General features: G+C 46.1%; 1 protein-coding gene across 1 annotated transcript in view; it reads right to left on the reverse strand.

Annotated features, from left to right (window-relative positions):
- LOC126535858 (cGMP-dependent 3',5'-cyclic phosphodiesterase-like) overlaps window positions 1-9,828 on the reverse strand; it is a 206,528-nt gene extending 196,700 nt beyond the window's left edge. The window contains exon 1 of the mRNA XM_055073503.2: window positions 9,712-9,828. The gene's annotated coding sequence lies outside the window, so the exon portion shown is untranslated. The remainder of the gene's footprint in view (window positions 1-9,711) is intronic.
- Between the last annotated feature and the right edge of the window lie 3,544 nt (window positions 9,829-13,372).

The raw sequence follows: 13,372 nt of genomic DNA on the forward strand, positions 1-13,372 counted from the left end.
TCGAAGAAACAATCTTCAGGAACCGGAACGCTCCGGAAATTCGAACTTTCATCCGTTCTCGGTGCTACGCACACGCGCGTCGCCTATGTCGCCTCTGTTCGCTCGCCAGTGCCTTTATTGAGCAGAGAGGGCAGCGTGGCTGCAGTTTCGCGTTGCGCGTCAAGACAGTTTTCGACGGCGCTCTGACCTGAGTGGCCGGTTCGAGAGAGAGACTTCGCGAAAGAGGAATTTCTTCGGTCAGACCCCCTTTTGCACCTCACGTAAATCTCTCACTTTAGAGGGTAACTCAGTATATAGCCTCAAAGTTACGCGCTCGAGCACTAGCCTCGCCTTCGCAAGAAATGAGCGCCGCTTACATTGATCCGGTAATGCAACGCTCCGAAAGAAATGGCTCTTTCTTTCTTTCTTTCTTTCTTTCTTGCTTTCTTTCTTTTATCAGAGACAAGAACAGAGCTAAATTTTGTCAAATGTACGACTCTGATGAAATCGTGTGTCAAAAGCGGTGGAGATCTTGCCGTATCATTTGTGATTATTGGGATGAAAAAAGAAATGTGTGCGAACGACGAACTGACTTCAATTTTTTACCCTTGCTGTACTACAGTGCTTTTTTCCATGAGTTTAACTTTTTCTTCTTTTGTTTTCGCTCGTTTGTTTTCCGGTGTGCTTTCTTTTCCTTATTGTAAAGCTTGCTAGCGGTATGTAGTGCTCATCTAAAGACCACCGCTCAGTCACTACAATGTAAATTTGTTTTAAAAAATATATCATGCGAAGTCAGCAAAAACTGGGCCCCAGATGATGTAATAGCTCTCGCTGCCAATCAAAATAACGCAACGATTCTTCACCCCGAACACAACCTCCAAATTCCTGTTGATCTCCTCATCTGCTTCAATACAAGGCTGTTTTATTTTTACGCAGCAGACCAAAAGGTAATAATAAGGAAGGAAAAATGCAGATAGGTAATTGCGTGATATACGACCACCAGCCGCTATTCTTCAATTCATATTTCTTTCAATTCGTTATGCGATCTTCTGAGTTCACAATCCACGGATCCGAGAAGATCTACTGTGTAATTTAGTGCTGCGAAGACTACTTATGAGGCATTGATATCCGCTGGACATGTATAATCGCACGAGCGTTTGCTCAGTGGAAGTTTTAGTAATTCTTTCACTCAGACTCGTTGTGAAAAAGGATCGCAGAAAAGTGGCAAAAATTCATAACCAAGGTGACATACTCAACACATCCTCACAAAGCGCCAAACCGGCACTCGCCATTATTTAGTTTTTTCTTTAATTTATCTTGTACTCAATCTCCGTGTTTTCGCTTTCCAGATAAATGGATGCCAGCCGCACCGTCCCCGTGTTTCTCGGCAGAACTGTAAGCATAATTTATGTCCTCCGAAATGAACATTTTTCTCCAAGCCCGTAGGAATTGCTTTCTTTGTGGGGACCACAGTGAAGTCCTATATTTGGGAATAAAAATAATCGTACACGAAACTTGTCCAAACTTTTCCACTCTGTGTTCACGGTATAACGAGAATTTTTCGGCAACGTTGAAGTGGCAAGAGATATTGCAGTATCACTAAAAAGAGAAGCGGAGCACTGCAACAGTACTTATCTAAAGTATGCAGCCTGTAGCGATGGGCTGAAAATAATGGATTTTTATAATGTTTATTTGAAGATTCCAGTTGCTTCCACGCTATCTTGCGCATTGGACTACACAGCTCGACTGGAGAAAGAAAAAAAGCGCTATTCTTTCTCGGTTCGCCATGCCCGTACAGCAATCTGCAGACGGAGGCCAGCACCATTCTTCTGCATTAAAAAAATGTCGCACTTCAAGCGGCAACAATTCTCTCGCATCACAATGGATAAAACACTTTCTCCAATAACCTGTCAACGAAGGCCCCTGAGTTTATTAAAAATTCCGTGCTTTATGGCACCTTCCTTTATCGCACAGGTTCTGAAAATTGAAAGGACAGTGTGTATATATATATATATATATATATATGCCCAAATGAAATGTGAGGGAAGCAAGGTAACCAGCCTCATGGTTCCGCTCTTTTTCTGCAGTGATGATTGCTCAGCAATCTACGACAAACGAATAAAATAATAGACACTTGAACTACCAGAAAAATAACACAGATGACCGTTGAGGAAAATAAAGTATTTATTGGTGCAAATTCCTGGACATATCCTATTTGTGTATCTGTCCAATGCCTCACCAAGGGAGAGAGAAAGAGGGACAACTAGAGTGACAAAAACCGTTGGCTTACTTACAGCCCGGGAGCTAACACGCTTACAGGATGCTGGGTTTCAGTGTTGCTATTCTAGATCGACTGTCTGGTTTCGGTCTTACGGTCGAGGTCGCAGCTCAGAGTCACGAGATACAAACAAACAAACGAAAAAAACAACAACATAAAACCTGAAAAATCGAGAGGAATATGGAAGAACGAGAGAGGCCGTCGCTGCTACATACACAGGCGAGAGCGAGACGACGGCGCGATGGGGCGCAAGCTAGCAAGGACGGCGGCTTTCGGGGTCGTCCCTTAGCGAGTCTTGGCTCTACGGTATCGATCTGGTGGCCAAGAATTGGGGAATAAAAACTAAGCACGGCGGAGGGGAAGAGAAACGACGAGCAAGCAAAGCAGCAGACAGGGAGAGGACTATCGATTCAGCGTCGGATCTGGGTGGTGATAAGGACGTGGCACAAGAAGATGGTCTACGGCACTGCCTTTGCTTTTTCCACCGACCCGCAGCAGCAAAATCAGGTGGAGACAAAGGACCCATGCTGCCCCGGAAGAAAATAAGAGCGAGAGAGTGTGCGGGTGAAGGGAGAGTGCAGAAAGGCACCGAACCAACACAGCCGAAAATAACTGTCTCTGGGCGACCTCGATGTATACGCTGCAAAGACGGAGAGCTTCTAAGGTACACAAAGCGCGCCTTCGCACGGCACGCGAAGAAAGGGGCGAGGGGGCTGGTTCGACGAGCAAGAAGGTCTGTGGGCAAAGCACCAGTGGCCAGCCACACGTGCGTGCGTGCGCACACGTGTGTACGTGCGTACATGTATGTGAGGCCTTCGATTTGCGAACGCGACACGCCATGCGACAACTCAGCAGGCGGCGTGTCTCGTAGCCGCGGTCCCCGAGCACCAGCGGCGCCGAGGTGCCCCGTGCCCAGAGTTCATCCTGGTACGTGGCGTGCGGCGCACCTGTGCGAGTGACGGACACGAAACACTGTTTGGACGCCTCTCCGCGCACAGACGCACGTGGGGCAGGCGAGCTCTGGGGCGGTGTAGAAATGATGCCTTTTTTTGGAGGACCTTCCAGAGAGAGATTCTCGTCTGCAGAGTGCGTTTGCTTTGCAGAGGCCAATTAGCGAAAGTGATACTGTTGCCTTGTCGGCACACAGTCGCCGGTGTACATTTCGGCCACCGCTCCCTTCAAATTATTCTTCTCTTTTATTTCCATTTTTTCTGAGAATCCTTTCCCCACAGTTTAGAAGATAGCTACACGGACGCCTTCTGTGTGATCTTTTTCCTTTAAGAGGCGGTGTCGCTTTTTTTTTCGGCACTGACCTAATCACCCACGAGCTGCGCACAGACCGATTAGTTTCCGCGTGCTTCTTACCTTCCTTGAGCAAACAACACATCAAAACTGGTGCTTCTCGCTACCGTTCCTACATTGTTCCGTTTCTCTTCCGAAACTAAAGAAGGATGAGCTACCTGTGTAAGACTAGGCTTGTAGTGGGGAGACATTACCGCGTTCTTTCTTGCAAAAGAAAGCACGCTTACCTGCGCCTTTTGCTGTTTATCTCCGCCCTTTTTTTCTTTCGCAACATGTTCGTATGCGGGATTGCCAAAACTAACCACAAGATGGCCGAGAGAAAGCGACGCTTTATGGTGTTTGAGGTGCTTTTTTGCGAGGACCTGGCGCGCTTGCTTACCTTTAACCATCGGTGCTTCATTTTCGTATTAATCCATGTTGTCGCGCTAAAACGAGCAGCAAGCGCATTGTGCCTTCAAAATGAATTGCGAAAATAAAAGCGAAACGTCGTTACGCCAGCATCATAAAATAACGGTGGTGTGCTCGCGCCTTTTTGGCGGAGTATAAAGGCCCCAGATAAGCGGCCATTCAATAAGAGCGCAGAAGGCCCGCGAGTCTGGCTTCTGTTATAGCACAAATGTTCTGCAGGCAAAGCACGCTTTACAGGCTTTGACAAACACTGCAGCGGACAGGCAAGAAGGCAAGCCGCTTGAGTTTTCTTCCTTTCTTTCTTTTTTTCTTTCTTTCTTTCCTTCTTTCTTTCTTTGCAACATGTTCTTGTGTTTACGGAAGTACTTTCTCCAAAAGTTGGTTCTGCGCTATCCCGATTTCTTTTCCTTTCGAGGAATCCCTAAAAGCTTTCGTTAGGACAAACTACTGGCGGCGACGCAAGCGGTGAAATACTATACGGAGATCTGGGAACAAGCTAGTGGCATCAGAAATTCGTGTTAAATTTAGTGTTTTCATATGTGTTCGTAAAGAACAAAAACAAAAGTAGCCAAAGGAAATAATAGAAGAAAGAAAGAAAGAAAGAAAGAAAGAGTGTTATCTAAAGGTGGGGGGCATGTGGTTCTATTTTTTATCCGCGTCCTAACCTGATAATGTTTGTTCTTCGTTAAGCATCATTTAGATCCTTTGTGAAGTTTCTTGTCAGCTGACTAGGTGTATAGTAAAGAAAAGAGTAATGACCGTTTTCGCAGATATAAATTGTGCTCACGCGTAGGGTGACTAAGATTCCCAGTCACTCACGAGCCTGATCGAGTCGAAATGAGCGTGGGTAGTTGATGCAAGTCTGACTCACATGGGATTTCACTTGTTGTTACGTTCCACGAGTCTATATGCTAGGGCACATGATCACGATGAGCGTCCATGAGCGGGGTCCAGTAACACCCGTCACATGTACTCGCTAAGTAACCTTGTGTGAGGATATGATAATAATGCGCCAATGAATCAAATTTTACACATTTAAGGTGTAATGTTATACATTAAACATTGCAGGTCTATTTTTCTTAAATGTGAACTTTATCTGAGGTCTTCACGCAACTCCCACGCTGATTTGCACTGAGTATGCTCTTTGCGTCTAGGGCGTCTAGCTTTCCATCTGGCTTCAGGGGCACGTGCTTACTTTCTGTATACATAGCTCAAGAACATGCACTGGGCGAAATGGTTGGTACACTGACTAGCCCAATATCATTTAGTTTGTGAGTCGACGATTACATGACTCCGAGCGGCCTCGAGCAAGTATGAATCCGTCATCCCGTAACACTGACTAAGCATGCCTGAAACAGATTTTAGTGAGTCTGAGTCCGAGTTAGCTTGGCTGAGTCTAATTTCTAGATAGTGAGAATGAGTCAGCCAGGCTGTGCCTGATATTTGTGGGTCTGAGTACGAGTGAGTTGGACTGAGTCTGATTTTGGTGAGCGCGAGTCCGAGTGAATTCTTTTCACTTTGATGAGTTATGGTTCTTAGTGTCAGTGTTTTCTGTTGGTGCTTTCAATGTACGCGTCACAAACGCCATTCGCTTTCTCTTTCTTCTTTTTCATGACGTCTTGGATTTTCATCGAAGTAAGCATCTTCCAATTTGTCTAGCGCGACTACTGAGATGCTGACTACTGATATGCGACTTCATTAGGCTCCATAGAATTCTGAATTGAAGATATATAGTATGGCCTGTAGAATGGACCCGATTTTATTGGTACATATACTTTAACGAATATTGCACTACCAGGAGACATTTGGCGAAGAGTAGAACGAATATTTTGAAGAGTAAAATTAATTTCAGAGATTAAACGTTATTCTTCAGAAGGAAGCTAATGCACCAGAATGCTATCAGAAATTACGACAGAGTTCTGAATGAATGAATGAATGTGTGGTGTTTATTGGCGACAGAGTTCTGATCGATCGAGCACGCGTTCATAGTTCGCGTTTTCACTTCCTGCAAATGGACAAAGCAGGCGTTGGATAAAGTCAACCGCGAATTTTCCTAAAGTACTTAAGGCTATGAGAATTCAACTCCAGCACGGCTTTGCAGTGACATCCAAAGCGATGGTGCAGGAGAGGGAGAGGAGAAATCACTGAGTGAAAAGAGACACCACCTTTTCTAACCCATTTACCTGCCATTTAGGATGTCACCATGGACATTAAATAATGTTGCAAAAAATATAGCGGATGCACGTTTTTTCGGTTCACATTAACATTTGTCATCCCAACTTGTATAGCACGTAATGCACAGTGGAACTGCCGTTTCATGTTCAGGTACTTGAACACGAGTATTTACACCGCAGACTGACGCGACCTACAGAATTGCGTTACTTTAGTTATTTTTGTTACACTCTCCATACAAAAGTAGTGAACGCTCTCGTACCGACTCATTTCTCTTGATTTGATTATATCTTTTTGCTATACAAGTTTATTACGAGCGTTATATTGCATTAAAATGTAGCAGCGACGAATATCTTATTTAGGAAAACACCCATCCCCAACCAAGCCTCTAGCTTACCCATCCTCTCCCCCTTTATTAGTAACCTCACCCACTTAGAATAAATTGTAACCTTGGTACGTTCGGCACCGGGATGTTGGTGAGTATGTTCTTTTTCCAAGAAATAATAAATATATAAAAGAAAATACGGAAGAAGGGGAAGGAGGAATGGTAAAAAAGGCCTCTAGCAGATAGCTACTCTTGCATAATTAAAGAAAATCAAGCGAAAGGTGTTCTTCATATTCCACTGGCAGAAAATGGCACGCAAGATATCAGCGCAATGAACAACACGCGCTGCAAGCGATACAAGGTCCGAGAGGTCCTTAACAACACTGACCCCAGAAACTGTTCGTCCCAATCGTGGTACGACTTTAACACAATGCTAATCCTCGTCTATTATATTTCTTGAGGCACTAAAATAAATTCGCCGGCCGAGACAGAATAGATAATTCCTGGATTTAGAGGATGTTAGCCAAATTGATGCTGAAAAAATCGCGCGCTTGCGAAAATCATCCCCCTCCTCCTGGTTTCTAGCGCACTGAAAACCATTTCCGATATTTTCGTGCGGTGGTCTTCGGAAAATTACAGACCTCAGTATAACAAATAACCTAAAAAATACTAAGCACTGGGTCCTGTCATTATCTGGATGGGAAATAGAGTCATTATTATGTATATAACTAATTACATACTTTCTTTCTTTTTGTTTGTTGTATGATAACGAGTGTGCTTATTCTAGAAAACATTAGGAGGTACTTAGCTCGTTCGTTATTTGAAACTACAGCTCCTCTTAATTATGTTTCTTTAACGGGCAGAGAGAGCTACACAACGAGGTAGACCATCAGATATAAAATCAGCTCAGCGAGCTATTTAAGTAGCTCTGCTTAGTGCTCGTATGCTGTATTTAAATAACAAGCAGTTAAGTGGCCCCTCCCAAAGCTCTAAGTACTGGGCAAGAAAGAGAGAGAAAGAACACTTCATTGAATACAGAGAATTCTGCCGGCGTATCAGCAGGCGCCTACATGCTACCCTGCATAGTGATGGGGATCGTGGACTAAGTAATGCGCAGTTCTGCTGCTGCTATACATGCACGAGCAATTTCTGGCAGAGTCGGCATAATCTCACCAGGCGCCTCTCTATAGACGACCTATTATATTGCCAAAGTAACACACGCACACAGCAAATGCATCCAAGTCAAAGCTTCGCCATAGGACGATTACTGGCGATTACTGGAACTAAATGGTTCATTGCAAGGACCACATAGGCGTTACTAGTTCAGGGTGTAGTCTACCACGACCATGACCGGAGCAGATCTTGCAATTTTTTTTCGAGGAACGAAGTTATCAGCAACCTTTTTTAAATATAAAGAATGAATTAAGTTAACCCCGATCCGAAGCGCGCATATATTAGAATGAAGTGAAAAAGCCTCCATATCACTGAGTCTTTTACTTACTATTTTGCAAGAGAATACTCACCGTGAAATGCCACTGATTTCAACCCCGGATAATGTTTGCGCTTCGTATATGTTCGCATAAGCTATGCCCGGCTTTGTGATGGCGTGTGCACTGTGAACTTGAATAGATTTGCATTAAGTTTCGCTTGTCCGTTTCGGAGGATGCCGGTCATGCAATATTGCTCGGAGAGCAAGCTAAACCGTGATAAATGTGACCGTTGGGGGGATTTCATGTTGAAATTAACAGCAAGCTGCTTCTGTCGAGCGTCATACGCAGTGTGGAAGCGCTGTATAAAATAGAGAGGTGAGTTAAATTCTAACTGTATCGCTCCGTGTTAGCCAGCGATGCCGCAGATATTAACGCTGTTGGCATCATCGAAGAGTAACTACTTATCTTACATGCAAAACATGCTATGAACTCCTGAAAGAACGACAAACATTTGGTGTCCACTCCAAAGAGCTGCTCTTTGGTATGTAGCTGTGACCTACAGCTGACAAGAAGAGCATAGTGTGGGTTTAGGCCAGTTGGTTATTCATGTTATTAGGAAGTTACCGCAAGAAAACACCAGACTTGAAGAAAGGGACAACACGAAGCGGTAACACATAAAAGTGCCTACTTTTGAAGTAATGTAACATAGCAGAGTGTGGGTGTAGGCCAGGTGGTTGTTCATGTCCCTTTCTTTAAGTCTCGTGTTTATTTTCTTGCGGTAACTTCCGAAAATAACGAACAACAAGAATAGTCTTTCAGTATTTTTTTCATAGCCACTATATTAAAAAATAAAGCAAATGAGGCATCGAATAGACAGCGCATACTTTGAGTACCATCACACCGGTGAACGCATCCTTTATTTCGCTTGTAGTATTACAGGTGGCACGTTGACGACTGACTGTGAATTCTGTCGCAAGTGTTACGCGAACTTTTCAGGCAACCTTACCTTGGAGAAAAGGTAAAATGCATCAAATAAAAGGTTACCATTACTGCAGGGCACTACACAAGCGTATCTGCGCGTACGATAAGAAAGTAGTTGCAGTGGAGCTTAGGGCAGCAGACAGAAATGAATAGGTCACCTTCACTTGCGAAATACGTAGAATGTACTGACAAGTGTTAGAAAGGAGAAAGAAACAATAGCACCACAAATTATCGCGTGAGTGCGATCTCATGTACAGGATCTAATGAGGCAAGTCCTTTCACGACCCATTTGCTCGCTGTGACGGTCTGCCCCTTTCGCGTCCTTCAAAGAGCCTGCGTAGGGCCCAATTTGTCTCCCGCAGAGTACACGCGGTCTGCGAGCGGCAGATCGCCCTGACAGTCGTCTTCACGCGCCGCTTAAGCCGGCGGCCACAGGATTAGCGCTAGGTTTACGCTAGCCGAAGTTTTTCATGGCTCTCAGCCGCAACACCACCGTACTGTCCGCCTCACCCTTCCGACTCCGTCGCGCTCAATCGGCATGCGTCGAAGATGAGAGAAGAAGCGGCGAGAGAATCGTGACCTTCGCTAAAGTCCGCGACGCGCGAGAGCGCGGAGGGGTATTTTCGCGCAGAGCTGCGCAACAACGACACAAGAGCGGCGGGCACCGATTGAAGGTGGCAGATGCAAGGAATAAATTTTCGTAGCCGCAGCAGAGAGGGGTAAAAGTGGAGGGAAAGAAAGGAGAGAAAAAAGAGAGAAGCGTCCGGGCAACGCTCATTGTTGCGTCCTTGTAACGTGAAGTGCAGCACGGGCTTCCGGCGTAGTGAGGTACTCACCGATTCGGTACCGGTCGTAAGCAGCTCCTGCCTCAGGGACGACGTGCGGACGACGTGCTGTACTGTTTAAAAAAAAGGCCAGCGCGAGCTGTCGAGTCGGTCAGTAGCCCGGCTGCAAGTGCGGCGCTGCCGGATCAACGTCACAGTGTGCGAGTCTCCACTCCCCCTTCCTGTAAGGGGCAAAGAGGAAGACTGCGAAAAAGGAGAGAGAGGAAGAGATGGGGGAAGCTGGGCCCGAAGAAAGGGACGGCCCCAGTTGCGCCGCATTGACTGCCCCTCGTTCTCCTCCTGGCGCTGCGCCTGCTGGCGTCGGCACCGCCGAGGTGTCCCGGGACGAGGTGAGGGTGAGAGGGGGCGGGAAAGGGGAGGCACCGCAGGGGGGGAAAGTTGCTGGGGAAGGAAAGGAGAGGTACCGGAAGTTGGCGGAAGTGACGCGGGGCGCGTCCATTACCCCAACTCCCGGGGGAAGCGGTGGCTGAACGCTGACTCTGTTGTCTCTTTCCTTCCTGCCTCTTCTTTCCTCTTTCATGTATACCGCGCAGCAGTGTTTCTCCGGTGAGTGGCGCGGCGCGCTATTCTCTTCCCTAAGATCCCTTGGCTTTCCTTGTTCTTCCTACGTCATCTTTTTTTTCTTTTGTATTTGCTTTCTCACCCAGGAGCTGCCAGTACTGCTGCCACTTTGTTTCCGGATCTTGTTTTATACCCCCGGTCGTCGTTTCCACGCACTACCGCCATCGCAAGCAGCAGTGCTCGCTTACTTTCCTGCCTTGCCTTGCGCGTGCGTGTGCCATGCTCTTCATCTTCTTCCTGATCTTTCGCACTTTTCGTTTTCGGGGTTCGACTGCGGGTGCTCTCCCCCTCCCTCCCCCACCTCCTTACCGCGAGGTCATGCTTCCGGATTGCAGTGTTGGCACGATTTGCGAGGAACCTTTATTACCTTGTCGCCCAAGTTGAGGCCAGCGCCTTCTCAAGGGCGTCGAAAAAGGCAAACGAACGGTGAAGAACGGCTGATGGCAGTGCGGGGAAGGGCGATAATCGAGAGTACAATGCAGAGTACGGCGGTATGAGTCTCCGGAAAGCGATTGCTACAAGGTAAAGAAAAAGGAAAACAATATGATTTAAATGTGATACTATTTCTCCCATGATACTTAGTTAGGTAAAGACGCTTGATTTTAGTTGCCCGCATTAGTTTGAGTGAAATAGCACAGCTGCAACGTATCGTGGAAGAGTGACGCGCATTGGTTGGCGGTGACTTGCACTTGGGAAGGCTTCCCCGGGCTTGTGTCAATTTCTCCGTCCTCGTCCTTCACCGCCTTCTTGTTATTATATTGTTGTTATTCCCCTCGTCATCAGCACGTATAAGCTGCAGCTGTTATCAAGTGGCGTGCGTGATTCGTTCTATTTGACGGTAATGTGCAGCGAGAAATAAGAAAATCGATGCGCAGGTAAGAAACCCTCGAGCACCAAACTGGTTAAACTTCTGTTCATTGTTGCACTTCTGCGCAACGTGAAGAACCGCAGCCGTGCAATTTGAAAGGAAGGGAAAATGAAAGATGTCGGGTATTTATTTCACATGTTAGATAATGCTTCTCTCGGAACGTACAGCGGCGTCCGAGATTGACCAGCCTTCTGGTGATGGTAATGTCAAGTTGCACGTGATGGTGAATATCCCAGTTCATGGCTAGAATTAGTACTGAGTCGGAAAAAAGGAAACAAAGGCCGAGAAGCCGTGGTTGTAACACAAGGCAAGAACATCTAATTCAAACAGAAACAAAAAAAAGCAAGGTACTAATACAAATGGCACCTGTTATGCGACGCTAAATTTTCTAAGAAAGGTTAAACGCTCACATGATCTAAAGTCTGTACCGATCACGGGTACTTGCGAAGCGTCGGTGCAGAGTCGCGTGTGATGGACGCGCGGCGATAGTACGCAGCTAGGCCAACGTGTCGCCGCACTGGTGAGCGATGTCTTGCTCGCATTTGGGCCCGCGTTGCTTGGAACACCGGAGATCACTGGTACGAAGGCGAAGAAGCCGCAGTATGTCCTCGAACAGTCTCCCGGATGGTTGTCTCTGCCCACTAGTACTTCTGTACCCTCCCAGCCACTCGTCTCCTCCTCCCAGCCATCTCGACGTTCCTAAATCCCCTGTTTTTCTTTTCTTTTTCCTTCTTTTTTTACTTCTTCGAAAAGCCACGTAATCCAGCTGGTGATTGAGCACAGCACTTTGCGTGCCCTCGCCTACTCCCACCGTTCTTTGTCTTTCTTTAAAACCACAGGCCGTCCCACAGACCACACACGCTCAGTTCGCACGTTACAGGGCCGCAATCACAGAAGTCACCGGGGCCGCCTGTGCATCGTGTCGGCGCAGATGCTGCCCTGACGAAAGCTTCAGAAACGCTGGCTTAAGTTCTCGTTCTAGCACTGTTAATTATTGAGGGTGCCTTTGTGTGATTAGCTTGAATATTTCTAAAGCTTTTCAGTTTGGACACAAGCCCTCTTCGTGGAACGTGAATTTGTTTGTATTCTTGTCATGCTTTCTTGACCAAGGCTCATTTTTAACTTCCGATTCGAGTTCCCGTAAATAAATGGTCCCACCGAAAATAACGGTGATCGCCGGGCTTGCACGCGATGCGTGGTCCTGTAAAGCGAACATTGACGTCAGTAGGGGAGTAGCGTGTCTGACTCGCTCTGTCTTGTTCCAACAAAGCGTGCACGACGTTACGGTTAGGTTGCGTGCCGCCTCGAGAGACCTGCGGACGTCGCAGCTCCACCTGGACGTTATAGCGTGCTCTGCCGCGGTGTTGTAGAACGCGCTGGTGCCTTTGATATCCTTTCTTTATTTAGCTTTTTCGTCCTGTAAGACACTCATTTAGGTCCGTCGAATTGTGCGCGTAATGGTCTCCTTCGCTTTGCGCGGTGAAGGCCCCCAATTATACTCCACACGTGTTCCAGAGTTTCCTGCAAATGAACACCAGTGAACACAAAGGGGAACTCGTAGAAAACAAAAAAGAGAACAAAGACAGAATTTGACAGTCCTACGGAACTTCCTTGTTGGCAGTTAACTAATAGATTTATTTATTTGTAGAGCCTTATGAACGCGACTTATATTGGGTGTTTGCTTTCAGGACTACTTGAACAATCACATTCGTGTATGCACGTGCAATAGCGTTTTCATTTCACAATATTACTGAGCTCGTGTTACTTAACGCGGATGCATGTGGGTCGCTTCTTCTGGTTAGCTTTATCGTTTGTATTGTTTTTATTGTGAGATAGCTGGAACCTGGACACTTTATCGAGAAGGACCGTGCGCTGAACAGGATGACGCTTACCATGATGATCGATATGCGCAGAAGAATATGAATATAATGCTCACAATTTTCGTGCTCACAATTTACGTCTATTTACGTTTTTTTTTTCGTACACTTGGTATGTTTGTATTCTATATATGGTTTGCTCTTTATTATAGAGAAAGGGGTAGCCTTAATTTTTTTTAACAGTGTCTTAGTATAGTCACCTCTAATGCAGCCCACCTTCCTGTTCATCTACATTTAATGAAAAAATACGAATACATATTTCAACTTCTCATAGTTCAGTTTATGTGTGTGTACGCTTCATGACTCCAGACTTGCCTTGAAAGCTTAATTGCAGTCCTTGAAGGTT

This window comes from Dermacentor andersoni, chromosome 4, assembly GCF_023375885.2.
Source record: "Dermacentor andersoni chromosome 4, qqDerAnde1_hic_scaffold, whole genome shotgun sequence".
Lineage (NCBI taxonomy): Eukaryota > Metazoa > Arthropoda > Arachnida > Ixodida > Ixodidae > Dermacentor > Dermacentor andersoni.